The sequence below is a fragment of the Pristis pectinata genome, chromosome 8, assembly GCF_009764475.1.
Source record: "Pristis pectinata isolate sPriPec2 chromosome 8, sPriPec2.1.pri, whole genome shotgun sequence".
Taxonomy (NCBI): domain Eukaryota; kingdom Metazoa; phylum Chordata; class Chondrichthyes; order Rhinopristiformes; family Pristidae; genus Pristis; species Pristis pectinata.
The window spans coordinates 73020759-73047178 of NC_067412.1; the positions used below are offsets into that span (position 1 = coordinate 73020759).

Genomic DNA, 26420 nt, shown 5'->3' on the forward strand with positions numbered 1-26420 from the left:
AAGTATTTGTTTCCAATATTTCACATAAGCATAATTATTAAATAACTAGCTGATTTGTTTTTCAAAGTCCTGAATCAGCCTACAACTCTATAATTTTGGGATCATTCCAAGATAATGTTCCACTGACTTACAATGGGCTGATAACCTCCAGCAACTGTACTTGCTGGTAGGTGAGTCGATGTCATTTTTTTTAACAAAATAAACTTTATTCATAATAAAAGAAACTATATACAATAATAAAACAGTTCAAACCTTTACATTCGTGTACTGTTCCATTCTTAGTGTTACCTTTTTATATATAAAAAACACAGCACCGATGCCACATGCGTGACTCCCTGGGGTGATACCCCAATCCCATATTTACAACATTTGAGGGGCTTCCTCGCCTGACCCTGCCCCTCCTTCTCCTGTGGCAGAAGAATCCTAAGCTGTCGTCCTTCCCCACCGAGCCCTTGTGCTGGCTGCACCCAGCTTCAGTGCATCCCTCAGCACGTACTCCTGCAACCTGGAATGTGCCAGTCGGCAGCATCCCCCCACGGATATCTCGCAGTGCTGGGAGACCAACAATTTTCGGGCAGACCAAAGGGCGTCTTTCACCGAGTTGATGACCTTCCAGCAGCAGCTGATGTCCGTCTCTGTGTGTGTCCCCGGGAACAGCCCGTAGATCAGAGAATCCTCTGTTACGCAGCTGCTGGGGATGAAACGTGACAAGGACCCCTGCATCTTTCGCCACACCTTCTTCGCAAACCCACAGCCTGCAAAGAGGTGGGCGACCGTCTCATCCACAGCGCAGTCCTCCTGGGGTCAGCGCGTGCTGGGGGTGATGCCCCAACCATGCATTTGCATGGTTCACATGTCATTTGCACGGTTCACATGTCATTTGCACCTGTGCATGGCACTGAGACCATAACAGAGCACGAAAAAACCAAAGAGCTGCATATACTTTGTATCAGTCAACAGCCTTTTACTTGGGCTGGCTGGTTTATGTGACCTGACCTGGGTTCATCTGACAAAGATTATGGGTAGATTATCAATATTCACAGCCTGTGGATTTATCACTGATTGGGGACCACTCTGCTTTTGGGATGCCTGTGGCAACCACGCCATGGGCTCCATTGTAAATGCAGAGCCGCAAATGGTAAGTGTGGCCGTGGGAATCATACCTTGGGGCAAGGGCAGGTGGCAGGCTATACTGAGCACTATCCAACACAAAATCCCTTTCCTCTCTGATATTAGAGACTTCAATAGGTCTTAATGTGTGTTGTGGACCACTATCACAGGTGTGACAACAATTCTAAACATTACAGCACTTCTACCAACTGCTTGGAGCAATTGACTATCAGGCTTGTTGATATTATCCAGATTTTATTCTGAGTGGTGAGAGAACAGTTTGTCTCATTCACATCTAATTCAATATCAATGAAAATCTCAAAAAACAGATGCTGAAAATATGAAATATGAAATAAAAAAGAAAATGCTGGAAATAAAGAGCAGGCTAAATTCTGTCTGACCTGCGGAGTGCTTTCAATAACTTTTGTTTTTAATTCAATGTCAAATCAGTAAGTCAAATAGAGGGAACCAATTATTATATGAAAGATATTGATAGAGATAAGCGAGAGCAAAAGTAAGTTTTTTGTATCTGGAATTAATAAGAATAATGTGTGCTGTGCAATAGAACATTATCAGAAATCCAATTGCTGAATTTCTGATGAAGTTCGCAAAATGACCTCTGGATTCTCCATGCATATTGTATGCGAACACCTGGACTTGAGCAGGGGCATCCAATGGCATGTAACACACATTTGGGAAATTGCAGCCAGCAGAAAGCCCAGGCCACTCATGCAGAAGCAGGCCTTCACAATGAGCATGAGCTCTGCTTTGGCAATACCTAAAGAGGATCTACCTGACCAAGTCTGAGCCCAGGAAGTCTGAAACTCGGAACCACTGTCTCATAAGTTGCTCTTTCAGTCGAGTTCTTAAGCTGTGTGTCTCCCTCAGGGTACCCCAGCCTTAATCAGGACACTCTACCACCTCCCTCCCACCAGCATACCTAGACCTCAACTTCTCTCCAACAAATCACAACACCACTCATTACTACCACCACCTCACCTGCACTGATCTGACCTTGTCCTGAGGCTCCCTATATTTTCCTAGCCAATACTTCTGTGCACATTAAAGGCCTGATAGATTGACTGGGACGGATCTATGACCTTGGACTGTGTGTGCAATACAATTTTGCAGTAGCAATTCTCCATGTAGAACACACAGTAGCCCACTGTGTACTGTCAGCTTCATACGCTTTTCCCACCAAGTTATGAATCTATCTATAAGAGGCACCACATGAACCTTGTCCCAAACTTCTTTATCTAATACAAGCAATATATTTCTTTCACCTTGCATTTATCTTGATTCCCCTTAATTGCAACTGCGTTCTCAAAAAACAAAGCAAATAGTATGCTCGTAAGTTTGCAAAAAAAAGGAAAAGGATCAGCATATAGAATTGATGGGATAGTGTCTTGCAAATATCCTTACAGGCTCAATTAAGTCATTAGACTCCCAGACATAGAGAAACACAGCACAGAAACAGGGTCATTGGCCCACCAAGTCTGCACTGATCAATTACACTAATCCTACATTAATCCAGTTGTTTACTCCTGCATTCTCACAAATTTCTCCCAGATTCTGTCACTTAACTGCACACCAGGAGCAATTTACAGTGGACAATTAATCAAGTAACCCACATATCTTTGGCATGTGGTTGAAAACTAGAGCACCTGGAGGAAATCCATGTGATCAGAGGGAGAATGTGTGAACTCCACACAGACAGTACCCAAGGTCAGGAATGAACCTGGATCTCTGGAGCTGTGAGGCAGCAGCTTGACTAACTGCACCACTGTGGTGCCTTAGGTTCTTGGATCTCTGCTTCAGAAAACTAGTTCATGTTTCTCTAAAGCTGAAAAGACTAAGCAATCTGTTTGAATAAAATATTTTGCTCATTTACATTGAGCCTAGGCTATAGAAGCACGAGTCAGCTGTACAGTCTCTTAAGCCTGTTCAGTACTAAAAAATTCATGGTTGATCCAGTAAATTCTAAAGACGTTCAATCTGCCACATGAAGACATTTCTCCTCATCTGAGTCCTAAATTTCTATTTCATTATTTCTCATGATATGGACACTGCTGGCAATGCCACCATTTAACACCCCCATCCCAAATCACCTTCAAGAAGACAGTGGTAATGTTGGATCTCTGCAGTCCTTCTGGTGAAGGCACTTCCCCAGTACTGTTGGAGAGGGGCCTCCTAATTTAGATCCAATATCGGCATGGTGTGTGACTTGAAGAGAAATCCGTAGGTAGTGATGTTCCCACATATCTGATGCCTTTGTACTTCCTGGTGGTAGAGGTCACATGTTTAGAAACTGCTCTTGAACTAGCCAAGGTGAGTAACAGCAGTGCACTTTGTAGATGGTACACACTGCAATGGTGGCGGAGGGAATGAATGTTTAAGTTGATACATGCAACACCTATCAAGTTGGCTGCTTTTCCCCGGATTCTGTTGAGCTCTGTAAGAGGTTTTGAAGTTGCTCTCATTCAGGAAAGCAAATAATATTCCATTACCATCTTAATGTGCCTTGTAGATGGCAAAATAGCATTGGAGTATCAGGAGTTAGTTACCATAAAATATCAGGACCCTGACCTGCTCCTGTAAGTATCATACAATTGATTTTCTGGTCAATTATGACCCCCAAGATGTTAATGATTTAGGGTCATTGAATGCTGGGAGTAGCTAGTTTGACTTTTGCTGAAGATGGTCATCACTTGGCTTTTTTGTTGCATGAATGATAACCGACACCTATCAGCCCACATCTGAATGTTGACTACGTCATGACCACAAAGCTGTGTCATAACCAAGGGATGAAGGTAAACATTTTATTTTAGAAAACTTACCTGTGATCAGACACATCTTGGAATCTTCTTGGCATATTCCAAGATTGTCAAAATGTTTCAGGTATCTAGAATAAATTCAATTGAAGAAGCTGAGTTATACTGTGTAAAACTGTCTATTTTCTTCATTGGTGGTCTGTCAAAAAGAATGACTGTCAAATTACCAGGCCTTTGAGAGATAACAGTGATTATACAGAAATGCTACAAAGCTTCATAAGAGGCCATAAAATGAATCTGAATTTGATATACATCTCAGCACACAGAGGATAAAAAGAACTAAATACTTGATTTTAGAAATTTGATGAGAGTAAATCTGTCAGGGAGAAGTCTGTGTGTGTGTGTGTGTGTGTGTGTGTGTGTGTGTGTGTGTGTGTGTGTGTGTGTGTGTGTGTGTGTGTGTGTGTGTGTGTGTGTGTGTGTGTGTGTGCGCACATGCACACATGCTTATAGATATTTGCAGCAAATAGTAATTGAATTAAGGGCTGTCAGTGGAACTATTCAGAGAATGAGGGATTCAAAAGGATTGTACTGTTGCTGTACGTTAGGGACTCATTTGGATTAAGTAATGCCATGAGTTCTGGGGAGGTTCTCCTTCCAAAATACGATTCATGTGATGATGCTCTTTTTGTATTCAGCTACCATTTTTCTTTTAATTTCTATGGAGAAGGAAGATAGAGAAACAGTTGAATGATTAGCAAAGGCAGAAGAATCATTTAATTTATGGACCCAGAATTTGTAGGAAAATATTGACAGTTACCCTTATAATTGGCAGCATTTTCCAAAATGAATGCTGAAGTCCCAAAGTTATTGTCAGCCATCTGCTGTATTTTCTGAGAATGCTCTCCAATATTGCACTCCTCATGGACTTCATTAACTTCATAAGCAGAGTGTCCGGACCCAACAGTTAACTTGCACTTACAGTGAGCTGAGAAAGCCACCTGAGAAATATTCAACAGGTTAGATCTGACAAAGGAAATGCATTTTCATGTGAACGGAGAGAATGGCTACAAGGTACAGTTATTTTTTTACAATTCTTTACTTAAATCGTTTTAAGTGTTTTGGTTTTCAATATTTTTCAAACTTTTGTTATTTTTTAATAGTTTTGGGAAGTCTTTTAAGTGATGCTAAATGTTTCCTTTTGCATGTTTCTACTAAATTTAATTTGGGAGTTCCAATAAAAGATCATTGGAATGAAGTATTAATTGATTCACTCCCAACATATGCTGCTTGACCTGCTGAGCCTTTCCAAGATTGTTGTTCTTTGTCCATTCAAGAAGCAAGGCTGGAGGTTAAGAGGATGGTGCAGAGTAACAGAGTTAGTGAGGCAGGAATCATTATTCTCTTCCCTTTGAGGAGCTGCAAGGCCTACATATGTCCCCAGACTCACTTGTTGCAGAGTAATTAATTTTAGAGTTGGTGATAGAGGTTTTAGAAATGCTTCAGTTCAAATACAAGCTCCTTTATATGCTTAAAGACATATAGTTCATTGATTGGTCTGATTGAGCTTGAGATATAACCCTTTATTTGTTTTATTCCTTTAAATAGTTTAGAATGGTGTATCTGAAGCTTGTTTTCCCACCGGAAAATAATCATCCAAAATTACAAGGGATAGGACAGGCAAGAGTTCCTCCAGGTCAATTAACAGTAGGATGTGATATCACTTACTCATGGTGCTTCCATTACTGTTTGGAATAAGGAAAGGCATTGTTCTTGCATTCAAAATTCCAAGAGGAAATAATAAAAGCTACATTTACTGTAGTTCCAAATTCTCTAATATTACCTGTTTACAATTTAAACAAAATGATTAACAATTCGTAGCCTTAGCTGAGGTCTAATTAAATGTCTACTCTTCCTTCCTGCCAAGACAACAAAATCAAGTGAGAGCATATGGTGTAGCCATAGTCAGGGTACAATAACAAGGTTCTCTGTTTGACCCCTTGGCCATGTTACAGTTACCTAGATCTTTAATAGATAAAAGCACCCTCTAGGTAATAAGGAGTATGAGTTTGTTTACTGAAAAGTTCTGAAGAAGAGGAGAAATTCATGGGTAAAGAAAACTATTTACACAAAGTCCAAAAACTTGCTTTACTCTGGAGGTGAAATATGACTAGCAAGAGTGTAAAATTAATAGGTCTTCCATAAACCACCTCATTTTTCTTTGCAATGAAGTCACTTGAGAGGTAAATCAGGTGAGATACGTAAAGTGCCCAATCTACCACCTTTTGTTTTGCACTGCCACCAGAGTTGAGTATTGCCCTCTTTATTTCTTCAATTCCTTCAGGTTGTCTTATCTATTTTAAAGGAGTTGGAGAAAAGGATTCTCCAGTGTACACTGTTGAAGAAAATAATAAGAAAGTACCTGCCTGGAAGAGCATTCAGCAAGGTTACTTGGTCTATTCCCTGTGCAGACCCAATACTATTCTGAAGATAGTTGTTAGAGTAGCTTCTGTGTCTTCTGTGATGATTCATTTGTTGACTGGCCTTCATGCCTTCCTGACAAGGCCTGAACTGGGATTTACAATTGTCTTGATTTACGAGAGATGGGGGTGTATTTTAACCTAAATATTTTTCCCACAGACTTGGCACCTCCTTTAATATATCTTTGCTGTGCTTCAGCTGATGAGATTTTGCTTCAGGGTGTTGACATTTATGGAGTTAATATGACTTGACTACATATCAGTTCTGTATAAGCATTGAACATGATTGCTTTCACCATCAAACACTTTTCCCATTTGACTGCTGTTGACAAAATGAAATGGAACATTAAAAATGCTTCAAGATAATCGCAAGTAATTGTTTTCTTTTTAAACAGTCTGACGGATGTTTACTGCAGAACTGGGAATATGATGACTAAGTTAGTCCTCTATTGTTGTAAAATTGTGCAGTTTGGTGGGGAAGAGTGTGGTTCAGAACTTGTTACCTTCCTCTCGAACCCATGCTAACTTTCCTAGGTCAATGGTGAAAGTGACCTGTCAGCTCCTATGGACACAGTGCCAGCCATAAATCTGTAGATGGACTATCTATTTCTCATCACAAGCATTCCAGTGAAAATCATTTGCAATTGACAAAATCAAAAATTATCCAAATCATGGACATATCAAGGCTATTTTTAAAGCAAAATTGAAAAAGAAACATGCATCTTTAAAAGCAATGGCCGATTAAACTACCAAGTGGCAGAATTTACAAATGGAAAATGTTGCAGATGCTGCAACTTAGGAATAAAAACAGAAAATGATGGAAATGCTTAGCAGGTCAGGTAGCATCTGTAGAGTAAGAAACAGAGATAACATTCTAGGTTGATGAACCTTTCACTAGAGTTCTGATAAAAAGATCATTGATCTGAAACATTGTTTCTTCCTCTGCAGTTGCTGGCTGACTTGCTGAATATTTCCATAATTTTGTTTTTATGACAATTTTTGTAATTGTTAATATGCAAATAAGTTTGAGTGGAAACATGAAAAATACATATCTCATAAATGACAAAACTTTGAGCACTATTTGCACTTTTTCACCCAAAGTGAAATTCTATCAGTTCTATGAGCTTAAACTCAGTGCCAAAATAATATCATTTGAATAAAGGTGCTACTGATATTTAGGAATCAGAATCAACAAAAGGCTTGGAATTAATATACAATTTTCTAATTATGAAAAGACAGGAGAACATAGGAAGCATTATACATACATTTCATTGATACTTCAGGAGCACTCTTAAAGCATTTAATTCGATTCATTTACTAATTTAAACTCGTAATCACTGAATTTTAACTGCATGCCTTTGAGTTTAATGCTCAATTTACAAACAGAATTATTTGAATACTGAGTTTACTGCACTGGAATTTAACAAAATTCATAAGTTTAAAAGTCATCAATCTTTAATTTGACCAACTTTACCAAATGAAATTCAGGATTGGCCATAGAACATGCCCCCCTTTATTTTACCAGCATGGCTAGAACTGTTTATGCAACAGGTCCCTGAACTTGAACCAGTATTGGAAACACTGTGGAACATTGGTAACAATTACGTTAAAGGGCCTTTCTTCCCAAGGAAGCAAAATGATAAATTTCTTTAAACAGAAGATCCTGCTTGCCTATGCAATTAGTAATTCCTTTATCTGATATTTAGCAAAATAAAATCTATCCCTTCATTAATACAGCTTGTGAAGGCAATTTTGACCTATGTTTGATGACTTTGGCAGCAATTCACAACAATTTGTGTTTATGTAGCACTATCACCATAGTAAAATGACTCAGGGGGCTTAAAAACTCATCATGTCATCATGCTGCAAATCAGTAAGGTTCGCATTCACAACTCCAAAATTTTCCCAAGTAATTTTGAATTTTAACAAGAAAAAAAATCTTAACAAAGGAATTGATGAGAGACTGACAGAGAAAAAAGAAATTTGGCAAAATTTAATAGCAGAGATCGTGTTCAAAAACTAAGTAGATTTAAGAATAGGCTGCTTCAAGTATATGACTGTTTAATTTGAATGGGCACGTTCTGATCTTTGCTTGCACACCAGTGAGCTGCAGTTCTCTACAGGCTGTCATGTTCCTTTGATTGAACTGAAGAGTTGGTCCTGCAGGCATTCACGGATTCCATGCTGTAAAGAAAAATTCAGTCTGTATGTGATATGAATACTAAGCGCAGCCAAAGATCTTGTATACTAAATATAGCTGCAGTCACTGAATGCATGCCTTGCATTCATGGCAAATTCTCTCAATCCAGTTTTTTACATTTCCAAATAGTTAAAAGGTACTATAATACTTTTTTGCAACAGAATTTCATTTTACTCTGTTTTTGTTCATCAAAATAATTTGTTAGTTTACATTTGGCTTGTTCATTATGCACAAATACGTATAATGTATAACGACTGTAGATATGATTGAGGATACGACAGTGAAGTAGTAATATTGCTCAATTTAAATGAGAATGTGAGTTAAAATCCTTGCATGATAGTAAGAGAATCCAGAAAATTAGGTTTAAAAATCTGGTCCCAGTAAAGCCACCATGAAAGTGTCATAAAAATCCAACTTGTTTGCTAACCTGCTTTCGGGAAAGAATCTTGTAATCCCTCATCAATTATAGTTGATTTATTTTAATTTGAAAAGATCTAGCTAGCAATCAATTATATGAACACACACCCAAAATTCCCACCAGCACTGTGGGAGCACCTTCAGTCCACCATATTCTTCTCAGGAGTTGCAAGTGATGGGCAATAAATACCAGTCTTTTCAGCAATGCCCATATCATGAGAAGGAAGAAATATATAGCAAACAGACACTGGACAGGAGGAAAAGAGAAATTCAAGAGATAGAAAAATTCATCGTGGGATGGTCTTCAAAGGATTCTCAGATGCAGGAAAATGGGCGGGTAATTAGCTTAGCAAACATACATCCTTGCATTTCTTTACAAGTACTATTTTATGTTGCACCCATTTAATGGCCTTTTAATTTGTTGTAACTTATGACGAACAGAATTTACTTGTTGCTACCCATAAAATAATCCTGGTTCCTAATTTTGGGATTGTCAGCATTTTGAACACAGGCCTTACTGTGTTATGGTCTGCCTGAAGTTCCCCCTAAACTTGCCAATTTGGCTGAATGTACTTAATGCCTTCATAGCAATTCATTTGGTGAGAGCTTGTTACTTTCTCGAGATACTGTCCACCAATACACAAACCATAAATATGGCAATATTTGACACAGTCCTTTCTTACAACAATGAATACAAATTAGTGTGCCATTACTCTTCGCTTCTTTCCATTTGTGTGAAGATGATATGGATGGATCTTTTCTTAGTTTGACATAAATGAATGATTGGCTGGGTCTTCAGTCAGGCAGACTTCTTTCTGAGAGCAAAACTTGACTAGAAACTTCTAACATTAATCCGAAAATATATTTTCATAGTTGTAGTCCTTAACATTATTGTGTGCAATTCTGGCTGCCCCATAACATGAAGGATATGGAGGCTTTGGAAAGAGTGCAGAAGAGGTTTACCAGGATGCTGCCTGAACTAGAGGGTATGTGCTATAAGGAGAGGTTGGACAAATTTGGGTTGTTTTCTCTGGAGCATCAGATACTGAAGGGAGACGTGATAGAGGTTTGTAAGATTATGAGAGGCAGAATATTTTCCCAGGGTAGAAATGTCAAGTACTAGAGGGCATGCATTTAAGATGAGAGGGGGAAAATTGAAGGGAGATGTGTGGGGTAAGTTTTTTACACAGAGGGTGGTAGGTGTCCGGAATGGGCTGCCGGGGGCAGTGGTCGAAGCAGATACGATAGTGACTTTTAAGAGGCTGTTAGGTAGGCACATAAATATGTAGGGAATGGTGGGATATGGATCATGTGCAGGCAGAAGAGAATTCATTTAATTCAGTATCATGTTCGGCGCAGACATTATCGGTCAAAAGGCCTATTCCTGTGCTGTACTGTGCTATGTTCTATGTAACGATGACTTAGCAGCATTTTGTTGATAACGCCTTCCAAATAAGAGGGTGATAAAACCTCTGCATATGTTTCAGAATGTTGTAATTCTTTTGGTAACCTTTGGTAGGACATGAACTTTACGGGGAAAGTCAACATTCACATCTCAACCCTGGTTGTCCTCAAAAAGGTAACAGTGCATCTGAGCATTGAGAGAACTCCTAAAATGCTGTTCAGGACAGAATTCCAGAATTTTAACTTGCAGTTCTGAAGGATTAGCAAGATATTTCTAATCCAGGATGGTGTGAGACAGAGAGAAACTTGGAGGTGGTGCTGTTTTCTTGATTCTATTTCCCTTATCCTCAAAGACAGTAGAGGTCACAGGAATGGAAGTTACTGTTGAGGAAGCCTTGGCCATGTGTTGCAGCAAATCTTGCAGCTGCTACACACTGCAGTCAGGTTGTGTTGGTGGGTGAGAGAGTGAATGTTTAAGGTGATAGGAAGATAGCAACCATGTGTGTTCCTGTAGTGTGAAAGGTCATGGCAGTCATGTGACAGTGCCCTGACCCCTCTGGTCAGATGACAACATTACTCATCGGGTCGGAAGCGACACCACTGTCAATCAGGGTTTGGATCCACCCCTGCCCCTCTGGGCACACCTAACCATTGGTTTTTGTAAAACACCTTCGCACCTGGCCCCGAGCGATTGGCTTGTGAATCACCTGGGCTGGCTCCACCCCAGCCCTCCAGCAGCATAAAAAGTGCTGCATGTTGGCTTGCTGCCTCTTTGTGTCCCTGAGGATGTTGAACACTACTTAAAGGTAGTTAGTTAAGGATTCCTGGGACCAAAGAGCTGATGCTTGCCCAGATTCAGGGTGTTCAGGCATGGTATAGTTTATTCCTTGATCATTTGTAACTAGTTTGTTGTGTGTATGTGTGTATATATCTCTCACTCCTGCTGTGATTTTTTTTCCCCCTGTCTCGTGATCACCTGTGTGTGTGTGTGTGTGTACATCTGTTCCTGTTTGTTCTGTTCCTGTGTTTATCTTTGTGAATAAATCATTTTTAAAATTCCAAAGATGGTGTCCAGAGCCCTCTATCTTTAAGACCTCAAAAAACCTTTTCTCACAACTGTTCCTCTGTCTTGGATGGTTTTGAAGAAGTACTCATCCAGGCAGGTAGAGTTTATTCCATCACTTACCTGACTTGTTCCTTGCAGATAGTGGAAAATCTGATGGTGAGATATCCATCACTTGATATCCACCTTAACCTGATCCAGTTATGTTTCTGGTTAATACTTACCCTTAAGCTATTAATAGCAGGAGATTCATTTGAGATAGCCATTGCCTGGAACTCATTTGGCACATGTTCATCTACCAGTCCAAGATTGAAGGTTACCCAATTCTTTCTGCACTTTGAAGTTGTGAATGAATCCAACATTGTGCAATTGATGCTGTGAGTTGGTTTCCTCCCACATCCCAAAGAAGTGCGGGTTGGAAGGTAGGTTGGTTGGCCATTGCAAATTGCCCCCAGCATGTAGGTGAGTAGTGGAATCTGGGAGGAGTTGATGAGAATGTGGGGAGAATGAAAAATGGGATTAATGTAGGTTTTGTGCAAATGGGTGTTGATTGTCGGCATAGGCTGAAGGGCCTGTTTTTGTGCAGTATGTTTCTATGAATTTGAGGCAGCAGCACGAATTGCTATACCACTGTGCTGCCATTATTTCAATGGAGTGAGACTTGAAATTTTGCAGTACATAAAGTCATAGAGCTATACATTACTGCAACAGGCCCTTTGGCCCAACTTGTCCATGCTGAACTGAAAGTGAATTGGTGGTCTCAATACACAAAACATGAAAAGTTAGTATACAGGTACAGCAAGTAATTAGGAAAGTTAATGGAATGTTGGCCTTTATTGCAAGAGGTATGGAGAATAAAAGTAGGGAAGTTTTGATGCAATTTGTAGGGTGCTGGTGAGATTGCAACTGGAGAACTGTACAGTTTTGTTCCCATATTTGAGGAACAATATACCTGCATTAGAGGCAGTGTGGAAAAGACTAACTAGATGGATTCTAAGAATGAAGAGGTTGATGTATGAAGAGGGGTTGAGCAGGTTGTCCTATCTGCATTAGAATTTAAAAGAATGAGGGGTAATCTTATTAAAACATATCAGATCCTGAGGGGGACTGATTGCTTCTCTCAGAGAGCTGTGAACCTTTGGAGGCAGAGCTATTTAATATGGTCAAGGTGAAGATTGATCGGCCATAAAACCACAAAGGAATCTAGAGGTTCTGTGAGAGAGCACGAAAGCGGAGCCAAAATCATGATTACATCAACTGTGATCTTATTGAAATGACTGGTCTAATCCACTGCTTTTTTATTTTCTGATATTTTCTTGTTTTTCCTTTTTTTAATCTGTGCTAATGTTGCTATTTGTGCAAGCATCACAACAAATGAAGAAGTACACCTTCAGAAGTACAGTCGGTTGTATAGGTGAGTGGTCAGATCTTCCACTGGCCAATAGAATGGCATATCCCTCTGAGGATTCTGACACTGGACTCCCTGCTCAGCACAGACTTCCCTCCATGACACAGACACTATTACCTGCAAAGGTAATCACTGCACCCACAAAACAATTTGGATGTCTCAGCATCTGAGTAATCTGACCCTGGAAAGTGTCCTGGAGTGCTGAAAGAACAGGATTTTGTTAAATTGGTTTAACATAGGAGCTGACGAAAACCCCTTAGGGCTTGCCATTAAGTTTTAATGACTGACACTATTCACTGATAAAAAGAACCAGCAGAGCTGTAAATGATCTGAATTTTGTTAAACTGCCTTTTGTGGAAATCAGTCATCTCAAAACAACCAGGATTTGAAGACTTCCTCTTTCTGAACACAGAGCTGCCATTCTTTTTAAGCTGTCTGAATCACTCAGATTTTCTGTAATGATAAAATATGCACTCAGCTGCAACTTTATAAATGGTCTGCAAGGTACCATGCTCAGTAAATAAAGATGGCTTCCTGCATCTGCTAAATGTGCTGCCATCCCATTTAAAGCTGTGTGAGACACTCAAACGATCAGTGCGACAGTGAACAATCTTTTGTGCTTTGAGCCTTTTCACAGGATCAAAAGGCAAGCTAACCATCCTCCAGCTCATCATCAGATGTGGGGGGTAGTGTGCAATGAAACCAATTTGTGATCTGTTATCTGCTTGCTTAAGAACTATAAAGTAATTAAGTTGCAGCCTCCAATTCACTCTCTGACCTGTCTTTGTTCAGAAAGATGTCTTTCAGGGGATAAGTGAAATGCTGTATGTCTGTGTCCTCACTGTTGTGGCCAAGATAAAAGGAACTGAGAGTGAAACATTATTGTCAAAGGCTCCAACAGAGGATTGTATAGAGTGTGTATAGCCAGAGGCTTAATGACAAGATATTGTCAGATGAAGTGTTCATGAGAAGACTCCAATTCGCAAAGGAGATAATTGTTCATATAATTAATATGATCAAGAATGAGCTTAGCCACACTTGAGGGCACTGTATTAAGCACAGCCATGTAGGAGATCGTGCAACTGAACTCCTTTGCATTAGGCTCTTCCTAGTCCGGTATTAGATATATGAGCTGAGGAGGGTCTCTGAAGTCTGTGGGAAAGGTCCTGCTGCCATTGGACACTGAAGGGTTGCACCCTGTGTAACAGCTTTTCAAACCTCTCACTGATGCAATGTTCTTGGATGAAACATTAGTGACGTTATTATATTGTAAGGGGATGTATTGAATTGCTTGGTATAATGAACGGAAATAATGATATTTCCCAATTTCCCAAAAAGCATTGTACAGAATGTAGCAAATGATGCAATATTCGGACATCAAAGGGCAGCAACTGCAGTGGAGAATCATAGGGCCACTGGACTTCCTCAAAGTAATAGGTGCCATCGATGGGAAACAAGTCGCACCAAAAGGACCTGATGGTGAGTCTCTGTTCATAAACAGGGAAGGCTACAACTATGATGATTTTATGAGAAGCACAACTGCAAGTCCCCTACATGAATCCTCCACATCATTTATTTAGCATCGCATTGAAGACACCTCACAATATTTGCTCACAGGTCTGGGTGGAGCCTTGAAGAAAGGGCACTCCAGTGAGACATAGCTGATGACACCCTACCACAGGAACAATACTTCACCTCTTGACTGTGGTGAAAATAACTTATTTTTTGACCAGTACGATCATATCGCTAACATTGCTGATTTAACCCATTCATAACTGTTTGCATTTGCCACTTTCCTCCTGGTTTTCACCTTTCCCAGCTTACTTTCATCTCTGCCTCATGAGAGATACAATTGTGCACATGTAAGCATGTAGCAAGTAATGGAGAGGAGAACTGGAGCACTGAAGTAAGATTTCCACTGTTTAGACAGGATGGCAGGTGATACATTGAAAGCCTCACCTGCAACAGTTTCACAGTTTATAATTGTCTACAATGCATGAATGTGCATTAAATGAGGGGCTTGATTCTATCACAGCAAGTGATATCAGGGTGGATATGGAGAACATAAAATGAGGATCTTGCTTCTGAATTGCCATGCACAGCACATGGATGAGGAAACAGCAGAGACTGCCAGGGTGGTAGCTGGTGGCAGGTGCCTTTGACCACTAACTAATAATGAGACCAGAAGTAATATTAGAATCACAGCCCACTGGGACAGGGGCAAAGCCTTGTTCTCACAATGAAACCCTGAACGTCTGTTAACAAAGATTTGCAAACCAAGTATATGTCCACTATTTTCTAAATTGTTTACCCTTTGAACCTTTGTTATCAGCACCTTCAAAAAATCAAGCTATCTGTGAAACTGGAATGAAAATTTTGACAACTGTAAATAAATTTATATTCAATTGCCTGAACTAATGGCTACTCTCATTCTTTTTTACAAATGAAAGTGAACAATATAACCACAATTATTGCCAGATGCTACAGAGCAATTTAAAAAAAGCACTTGATGGCTCGAGAGGGGATCTGAACAGGGATGGAGGGTGGGTACAGTTCTATTCAGATGCCATCTAATGCTTCCTGGTCTTTATCACTTTACAGGTACAGTTAAAGTACTTGCTCTGCTTCTACATTATCAGTAGCAATAGTTGGCAAGGGTTGTTTTGGTATGGCTGGCACACCTCATCCAGCTAGAGTGAGTGTGCAAACCTCAGCTGTCAGTGAGATGAACTCACTGAAGATATTTGTGATCTGCAGCACAGACTGTCTCCGCTCTGCAAGCTCAATGCAAATTAATAGTTAGCAACCACATCAGTGAGCCAGTGTACCACCTGGCACACCTCATCTGGTCAGCTACATACTATCTGACTACCTGGCAACAGAAATAAACCGGAGTATTTTATCAGCCATCTTTTCCCTGTGTCCATCAAGTTAGCACATCAAAATCTCTATCATTGCTCCCACAACTCCTCTATTTTTGTGTACATTCCATGCTGTTCACATCTGCTCTCTTTTGAAACCAGAAGTAATACTTGTTGGAGACACAATGATATCATTGTCTTCATGGCTATCTCGTGCCTCCCCTGTCACGATGAACTCAGTAGCTGGAATGTACACGCAAAGGAAGTTTCTCCTTCCTCCTCTTTTGCAACTATGTCCAGTTGTAGCATAGTACTCTTGAGAGATAACCTCCACAGCCACACTGCTGCCCCCAGCCACTTCTTCTGGTACCCCAACCCATTTTTTAAAAGCACTTTTCAGGAACAGGGTGTCAAGGGAAAGCCCAACATTTATTGCCCATCCCTAATTGCCTATGAGAATGTGGTGGTGAATGGCTTTCTTGACCTCTGCAGTCTTCCTGATGAAGGTAGTACTGTTGAGCCCTTGTGCAGGGAGTTCCAGGATTTCAACGATGAAAGACGAGCAATATATTTCCAAGTCAGGATGGTGTGCAATCTGCAGATGGTAGTGTTCCCATGTGTTCACTCCCCTTATTCCTCTTGGATGTCGCGATTGTAGGTTTGTGAATTGCTATCAGATTACCCTGGGTGAGTAACAGTGCATTTTGTAGATGGTAAACACTGCAGCCACCGTGCACCTGTGGTGGATAGGATGAATGTTTAAGTGGTTGAAAGGATGCCAGTCAAATTGATTGCTTTGTCCTGGATGGTGTTCAGCTGGGATCCACCATCAGTGGACCAGTCATTGGGAAAATAAAAATTTCTGTTTAACTGGCAGATTCAAACACAGTAGTTATACAGGATTTCAGTAGCTTCATGCTGAATGAAACACTTTTGTTCTGAAGCCAATGTTTCCCAGTGCATTGAGCATGCAGCTACAAGGACTCAACAGTTTCTGTGCCCTTTCTTTAATCTCCAATAGCTCCTTAATAAACAGCATGCCACCATCAGTTTTGTTCCTTTCTCAAGCATTGTCCATCATTTTGGACAGGACACAAATGGAAAGGCAGAAGTAGCATGCATTGCCATACATACAGAGGTTGAAGGGAGAGAAAATATTTTGATACTTCCATGTTTTCTTATTGTATATTCAGTAACCTCCTTCCATGCCACTGTATGAACTTCCCTGGATGCCTTGCTTTTGACTGTGTTGAGTAAACATCCTTTCCTCATCTCTACCAACAATAAAAACTTATCGAGGTCCTTCTCATTCTGGATTCAGCAGATACTTGCACTGGTTACTTTCCACAAATCGTGTGTATAAACAAGAATCTGATTGAACTGATATAATCCTTAGATATTCTTAATATAATACAATTAAATTCTTCGACTATTGTTCACAGATCAACATGTAACATCTGAGACATTATCTCTGGTTGGAACATGCTTTATATCAATATTTCAGTCAGCAACACTGCAGAGACTAAGATGGCTGATCATGATTTATCAAGGTGGTATCTTTTTTCTTAACAATATGCACATAAAACATGCATGGTTCAATTCCAGAGATTTTCTATAATACAGCATCCAGTAGTAAAGTTGAGAAATTGTAAAAAAGTACAGTATATGAGGCACTCCAATTAGAGAGAAGTGCAAGCGCTTGAATTCAAATATATTTACATGTAATGACAAGTAATTAAACTGACTTTTCTTAATTTAATATTGCTTTAAATAAAAGATCAAATTCTTCTGTTAATGTTCAAAATTAATGTAGTAAGAATGCACAAAAAACAACACAGAACATGTTCTGTCAGCTATTCAATGATTGTAGGACTCACTTTAGGAGGATGTTCAAACTCACAAACGCCCAGTCTTCCTCATTATTCCCTTGGATATCTAGCGAAGATCAGGTGGTGTCTCCTGTACTATCATAATCTTTTTGACTTTCTCACGTCCTTTGCAATAATGCTGGGAACTATATATTTCCAAAATCCTCTCAGTCTTCCACATTCTCATGTCTAACCCACCAGCTGGTCTCATCACACAATCCTAATCACAATCCTAATCAAGAGGTAGTCAGAACCTCTTCCTTTTTATGGCATGTTTGCAATGCTTGCTTTGTTTTAACTGCTTTTGTTGCATTTTTTCCTTCTGAATTAAGGCTGAGCAAGACTTAGACACATCCAGATTCAATTGCACATCAGCATTTCTGCAGGAGTGTATCATGTCATGAAGTGCCATGCATCCTCAGCCACTTCTTTTTGCACAAGCTTTTATTTACCTTTCTGGAGTTTAACGTAACGCTTATGAAACCTCCTAAGTACCTCTACAGGTATCTGAACACTATCCTCCTTCATGCCAGTTGAGATAAAAACATCATCTTGATGACAGAGACTGCATTTGACAGTTTGTTCACAGCATCATGAAATATTTTGTGGTGATAATTTAATGTCATCAGACAACTTGGTATATGAATAAAGCCCTTATGAGTGTTGATTGTTAAACAGGGTTGACTTCCTCAATCCAGATTTTATTGTGAATGTTCATGCCACAGGTCCAACTTGTACCAGCTACAGGTTATGATTTTGGCTCTGCCAATTCAGCATAAAGATCCCATGATATGGGCAGAAGATATTGTTCATTGCCCCCAGCTCAACTGAAGGTTACCTCATAGTTCCTGCAAAGAAGGGCAATTTTGTCTCTTTTCTGGACACCACAGCATTGGGTAACATCCAATCATGTATTTCTGACCAAAATACCATGTCATACTGTAATGTCACATCAATTTATATGAATTACACCCAGGGAGTTGTGTTACTTCAAACTTATGATTCTTTGAGTTCAACCGTGTAAAATTATTGCTTCATTGTTCAGCATGTATCCAGATGAATAAAGGAGGAAATTACTGGGTGTTTCCTCGTCACGTTCTGTACCAGGTATTCCATCCAGTTATATTATTATTGTTCTTTGTGGCAGTTTGGTACAATTGAGTTATTTAGGGTAACTTAGACAAAGCCATGTTGCTATGGATCTGAAGTCACGTGTAGAACAAACTATATGTCAAGAACAGAACATTTCCTTCTGTCCAGTGTAGCAGATGGCTTTTACAACATTTTGGCAATTTTACAGTCGTCATTACAGATACCGGCATTTTTTCTACATGTATTAGCCAGCTGAATTTAAATTCCCCTGATGTGAACTTATATCTTTGAATTATCAGCACAGGCCAATGGATTACCAGTGTATTAAGATAACCACTGTGCTAAAATTCCCTAAACATTATCCTTTATTAATAAAAGATAGGGTTTACAGTGACAGATTATTGCAATCCACCAATTTATGCTGACAATGTCACACAAAAATTCTAAGATTTTTAAGATATCTATTAGTCACATGTACATCAAAACACACAGTGAAATTCATCTTTTGCATAGAGTGTTCTGGGAGCAGCCCACAAGTGTTGCCACGCTTCCGGCACCAACATAGCATGCCCACAACTTCCTAACCCATACGTCTTTGGAATGTGCGAGGAAACCGGAGCACTCGGAGGAAACCCACACAGACACAGGGAGAACGTACAAACTCCTTACAGACAGTGGCCGGAATTGATCCCAGGTCGCTGGCACTGTAATAGCATTATGCTAACTACTACACTACCGTGCCTGCCCCCTACCGTGCCATATCTTAAGACGCATTGGACCAGAACAAGTACTGAGCAAGAACTGCATCAGTATGTGATTTGTGCTTTGTACATTTTACCGGGATTCAAAGGATAAAACATTGAGGATTGAAGGATAGGAGGATCAAGTCAAGAATTCATGGAATTGGAGTCAGGGACCACGTCATCAGGAGCTGAGACCTTGTGAAATGTGGTACTAAGGATTGGGATCAGAGAAAAGGACAAGAGTTGGGAAAATGAAAGAATAAGACATCACGAGGTAGGGCATCAACATATAACACATACAGACTTCATACATACAAAGAACTCAGTAGAAATTCTGGAAACCATATGACCTGCACACAAAGATTGGGCATTAGATTAAATTCTTTCATGTTGCACACAAAATTATTGTGAATGTTAAAATACTTCAATCCCTAGATGTTTTTAACAAATAAACCATTTGCTTTAGTTTAGGTATTTTAATATGTAAACCCGATTCTTAATTTGGGAATCATAGATTTTAGGTAAATGCTATGAAGGCCAAATACAAACCCAAGCAAACAAATGATGTTTATAAAGTTGCCTGAATTGCAATCAGTTTGAAAGCTTGAGCAGGCAAGATTAGAGGCACTGAGAGTCTATACTTTGATAGGAGAGGCCTCAGGAGACGTGAGGCTGCAGCATGAGATAAGAAACAAGCAGCTGCAGGAGTCTACACAACCTTTGTGACAACCTGGCTATAAAAACAGAGCTTACACAGCTTGGCACTGGGAATAACATAGGATGATGATTGACAACTCATGAGTTGCACTGTCTAATCAAGGAAGGATACAGAGTTAGAATCTTTATTTAAAAGCATAGAAACAGAAGAATAGGAGCAGGTGTAGGACATTCAGACTTCCAAGCCTGGTCTGCTATTCACTACGACCATGGCTGCTCCTCTATCTCATAACTATATTCCCACTCTCTCCCCATACTCCAGATGCTTTTACATCGATCGATCTATCTCCTTCTTAAATACATTCAGTGACTTGACCTCCACAGACCTCCACCGCTCTTTAAATGAAGAATGTTTTCCTTATCTCAGTCTTAAATGCCTCACCCCATATACTGAGGCTGTGACCTCTGGTTCTGGAACCCCAAGCCTGGAGAGACATCCTCGCTGCATCCAGCATGTTGAGACCAGTCAGAAATTTATATATTTCAGTGAGATCTCCTCTTATTCTTCTAAACTCTGCAGAATACAGGCCTAGTCAATCCATTCTCCTCACACAGTGGTTCCTCCATCCCATGAATCAGTTGGTTGCACCTTTATTGCACACCCTCTATAGCAAGTATATCTTTCCTTTGGTAATGAGAATGATACTACACACAAAACGCTAGGTATTGATTTCACCAAGGCTCTGTATAATTATAATAGGTCATCCTTGCTCCTGTAGGCAAAGCCTCTTGCAATGAAGATGAGTGTACCATTTGCCTTCTTAGCCTCTTGCTGCACCTGCTTGCTTACTTTCAGTGACTGGTGTACAAGGAGACACAGGTCACTCTGTACATCAACATTTCTATTTAGTCACCATTTAAGTAATATGCTGTCTTTCTGTTTTACCTACCAAAGTAGATAACTTCACATTTGTCCACATTATACTGCATTGGCCATGTATTTGTCCATGGACTCAACTTGTCTAAATCACCTTGAAGTCTCTTTGCATCCCCTCACAACTCACAGTCCCACTCAGTTTCATGTTGTTAAAAATATTACATTCAGTTCCCTCATCCAAACCATTGATCTGTGTTATTAGCTAGCTTCCAAGTACTGCTCTCTTGGTATCCTACTAATCAAAGCCTGCCAACCCAAAAAAGACCCATTTATTCCTACTCCTTGTTTCCAGTCTGACAAAATAAAATCAATCCATGCTTGTACATCTTCCCTAATTCAATGTACTTGAATTTTGTACAATAATTTTTTATGTGGAACTTTATCAAAGGCCTTCTACAAATACAAATACACCACATCCACTGTTGCTCCCTTATCTATTCTACCAGTTACACCCTCAAAAAAAACACAATTTCCCTTTCATAAGTTTTTTGACTTTGTCTATCCCTTTGATGTTTTCAAGGTAATCTGTTGTTCGCATCCTTTATAAAACAGACTCCAGCACTTTTCCTACTACTGATGTTAGACTAACTAGTCTGTAGTTCTTGTTTTCTACCTCCCTCCTTATTTAAATAATGGGGTGCATTTGCTATCTTCCAGTCTGCAATGATCCTTTCATTGTCTATAGAAGTATTAAGATGACAATCAATGCATCCACTAGTTCAATGGCCACCTCCTTTAATATTCAGTGATGTAGATTATCAGCCCATGAGATTTATTGGCTTTTATTCACCTTAATTCTTCCAGCACTTTTATTTATTAATTTCCTTGAATTCTTCTTTCTCATCAGATCCTTGGCCCCTTAGTGTTTCTGGGAATTATGAAAACAGAACCAAGGTATTTGTCATTTGATCTGCCATTTCATTATTCCCCATTATAAATTTTCCCATTTCTGACATTAAGGAATCTACAATTGTATTCACTAATCCTTTTCTTTTTACATATTTGTGGAAGATTTTACATTCTGCTTCAATGTTCCTTGCAGGTTTATTTTCATTCTCCTTTTTTCCTCACTTAATCAATCTCTTGGTCCTTATTTGCCAAATTCTAAAACTGCTCCCAATCCTCAGGCTTGTTATTTTTTCTGACAAGTTTATAGACTCCTCTTTGGATCTATTTTTAACTTCTTTTGTTTGCCATCGTTGGATTGCTTGTCCTTGTGTTTTTGCACCATAAGGGAATGTATAACTGTTGGCAGTTTCTGCATTCATTCCTTAAATGTTAGCCATTGCCTATCCACCGTCATGCCTTTCAATGAAGCTCCTCAGTGTATCTGAGCCAAATGACTCCTCATACAATCTTTGTTTAAACTTAGGAATTCAGATCAAATTACTTCATTTCCCATCTTAATGAAGAATTGTTTGTAATACCATTGGTTAAACAATAAGACTTATTTGAATGCAGTAAAGGATTAATTGCAACCTATTAAGGTGAATTTGAATTAGAACTCTTCGATCTGTGTAACTCAGCAAGTAGTGATTTATTATGTTGGATCAAAAGACAGTACTCCTACCTACCAATTTGTTTAGGGCTATGATGCTCTGCTGCTGGTGGTATGATCCGTGGCTGACTTCTAATTTTGGGTCAATATACTGAAACTTTATCAGTGCAAGCAAATCCAGATTAACCAGGCTCCTCCAGCTCATTGCCACTTGCAAGATAACATCCAGGAAGACGGTTTTCATGCTTTTATTTGTCTCAGGTTCAGCATTTTAGAGTACTCATATTATGGTACTGATCATCCCTTCATCTGCTAAATGTTTAGGTAATTTGTAATGAGCCAGCAGTCAAACAGAAATGGTGTTGTATTTCTGTTTACTACATCACATCTACTCACAACATCTTGCAAATCTGTAAATCAGCAGAATACACCCTTTATTAAAATCTTGCTTTAGCTAGGATGCAAGCTTTGCCTTTGTGGGATGAAATATGTGCAGCACAGACTTTTAGGGATGTAAGTGAATGTTCTCATTAATTTGATACATAAAATAAAAGTTGTGCATAGAAATTGAAAGGCACATATTCAAGTGCTTAAACTGCCACTGTGCGGCATGCCAGTGAATGATTTATTCATGAGTACCCAAGGCCAAAAGAGTCAAATGCTACTCTAAGGGCCTTCCTCTCACACACTTGTCATTGTAGAGCACACACAAGAACTCAAGTAAGTCCCAGACTATGAAGAAAGGTGGATTTTAATACCACAGAGAGAGATCTAATGGGGAAAAGAGTCAGGGATTAGTAGAGGTAGGGGGTCAGGCCTGGGATCATTAAGTGTAGTGGGGACTAGAAAGCAGACTTGGGCTGGTTGGTAGTTTGGTAGTGGAATTTTTAATGAGACCTGGCTGACATGTTGGCAAAGGTTGATTTGAGATTTATGCATTAATGAGGCAACCACGTTAGAAGTATTCCTCTCTAAGCTTCCAACATAAAATATAAGCAAAACAAGCATTGCTTGGGCTTTGGGGATTTAGGATTGTCTGAGACCATTTGAGTACAAATTGAACACCTTTGACTTGCACTATAAGTTACCAGGCAATTGTATTAAACGTTGCTCAGTGAATAGCAGCAGTGACACATGCTAGATTTACAGTAATATCCCTCTTTGAAAGGAGGAAAATGACACAAAGCCATTTCTGATGCACCAAGGGTTATTTTGGCTCCCTGCATTAGCTCCCTTGACAATTCATTAATGACATTTCGTGAAATCTCTCCACTATGTCCATATCTTTCCCTTATGGCTTCAAATGGACTAGTGCCATATTTGGAGAGAACTAAAATATTTAATTATGTGTCTCTTAAACAGAAATGGAGATGATCCAGCATGTGATCAAATAAAATGTGCAAGATGGTGCATTTAAATTGAACATTGTATCCTTTCTTCTGATGCCCTTCAGGCATATGGCCACTTTACATTCAGTTGAAGTTCAGAAAACACCAATTCCCAGAGGTTAGACAGAGGGAAATGATGTAAACCTTTTGTGTCTTAGGCACACATCTAGTTGTGGATCTGGGAAGGACACCAAGATCACAAATGAAGTGTTAAATTAAATAGAAAAGATATGGAAGTGATATGTTTCTCCCTTCTTTGCTGTTCATCCCCAACAGTGATTAAACTAAAAAGTAATATAAACTGGACTTTTTCTGTTGTTGGGCAGCACCCAAGATCCAGTGGCTCTGTGTTGTGGGACTGCTCCTCCAACGTCAATACTTAATGACCTGAAATTTCTGCAAGTACACTTTGAGAAGACCAATCATCCTTCCTCCATCAAAAGTTCCAGACTCTCACAGAACTCTATGAAGTTCATCTCATCGTTACTTTTATCTTGTACTGCCTTTACAAGCCTCTATTGGTTCCAAGTATTTCAATGTCTGCTTTAAGATTATCATCCTCATTTTTGACTTGCCCATATATATTTCTATAATCTCATCTAGCCCATCACCCCCCCAGTCTCAGAGCTCTTCCATTTCTCTGACATTGGCCTCATGTGCAATTCTCTCCCCAGCACAGGTACCTACTTCTTCAATGTCTAGGCACTGCACTCTGGACTTCCCCTTCCTGCACCTCTTGGCCCATCCACCTTCATCTGCTTCTTCTAATACCCTCTTTGATCCCTTTCTAATACCTCCTTTATGATGACCTCCATGAGTCTCACTGGGACTCTTTTCCGCATTGAAGAGAGTTGGCCCATTAGAAGTACTTGAGTAATCAGCTTGACTTTCTTAACTTCTAACATTCTAAAATTCCATTCCTATGATAATTAACTTTAACTGGGCCTGCAATAGAACTAGAACCAGAATAGAGCATCCAGACTAGCATAAGGAAAATCATCTGGGATTCCTGATCCTGATTACCTGGTTGTTGTGATTTTCTGTATCATGTTGAGCATGTATTTACTGTCACCTTCATCTACATGACAGCAGCTTCTGTATTTCAGACACAATCACTTGTCTTAGAGTACTTCAGGAGATCTTAATTACATAAAATACAGGATCTTTCTTTCTCTATTCTGCCCAGCATCCAGTGACCCCCTACTTGTGCACAGCGTATGCAGATTCTGGAAGAGGATATGATTAAGCTTGACAGTAATTCCATCTTCAGTCAAATAATGCAATGCCTCATTAACAGGGCTCCCTAATGAACAATAGCACCTCAGCAAAGTACTAGAGGCCAACTGGCAACCAATGAAACATATTCCAGTAATTGCAATCTATTGAAAAATAAAGTATCATTTAAAAAGAAGTTTAACAACAAAATAAATCAGCTGAAGATCATTTGTCCTTGCTATGCAGCACAAGTGTTAATTGTAACTTACTTGACCCTCAGCAGTCTTACTGTTCTTTTGATCAGTGATGCTGATTTTCAGCTGTGAATAACTGGAAGAAAGACAGAAAAGTTTGAAATAAAATAAGGTGTATTTTCCTTATGGCAATATATTGTTTATGTCAAAGGTAACAATGAATTCTTTATGTTTATGATTTCACCATGTAATGTATCTGCAGAGGGAAAAATCCTCTCCTCCCTCATGCCCTGCCAGATTGGTCATATTGAAGGAAATGATAGAAAGTATGAGCATAAAAAATTATTACTTTAACTGTTTGTTGCTGGTGTTAGGACTGTGTTTCAGTACATCCCTGAGTCAGCCAATATCACGACTAAGACAGCAAATCATTTTAAAATTACTATCTGTTTTACCATTCTGCTGCGCAGTGCCAGTTTATTTCCCTTTGTCCTGTTAAGTTTGAGACTGCAACACACAGAAGAACCAAGCAGAATATTTTCTGAAAATACTTAAACAACAAAATATGAAATAAGCAGTTTGTGATTCACAGAAATTAGTAAATTGGTAAATTGGTTTATTATGGTTACATGTACCGGGATACAATGAAAAACTTTGTTATACATGCCATCCATACAGATCATTTCATCACATCTGTAGTACAACGTAAGACAATAACAGAATGCAGAATAAAATGTCACAGGTACAGAGAAAGTGCAGGGCAGGCAGACAGTAAGGTACAAGGCCAAGATGAGGTAGATTGTGAGGTCAAGAGTCCATCTTATTGTACGAGAGGTCTGTTCAATAGTCTTATAACAGCAGGATAGAAGTGTCCTTGAGCCTGGTGCTTTTGTATCTTCTATCCGATGGGAAAGGAAAGAAGAAAGAATGTCTGAGGTAGGAGGCATCTGTTATTATGTTAGCTGCTTTACCAACGCAGCGAGAAGTGTAGAGAGAGTCCATAGAGGGGAGGCTGGTTTTCGTAATGTGCTGAGCCGTGTTCACAACTCTCTGCAGTTTCTTGCGACCTCGGGCAGAGCAGTTGTCATATCAAGCCATGATGCATCCTGATTGG

The 26420-nt window shown here is 39.5% G+C and overlaps 1 long non-coding RNA gene across 1 annotated transcript in view; it reads right to left on the minus strand.

Moving 5' to 3' along the window:
• Window positions 1–8454: 8454 nt before the first annotated feature.
• LOC127573699 (uncharacterized) overlaps window positions 8455–26420 on the minus strand; it is a 203343-nt gene continuing 185377 nt past the window's right edge. Inside the window, exons 3-4 of the long non-coding RNA XR_007956801.1 lie at window positions 25382–25442; window positions 8455–8545 (exon numbers count right to left, since the gene is read on the minus strand). This is a non-coding gene — a long non-coding RNA (uncharacterized LOC127573699). The remainder of the gene's footprint in view (window positions 8546–25381; window positions 25443–26420) is intronic.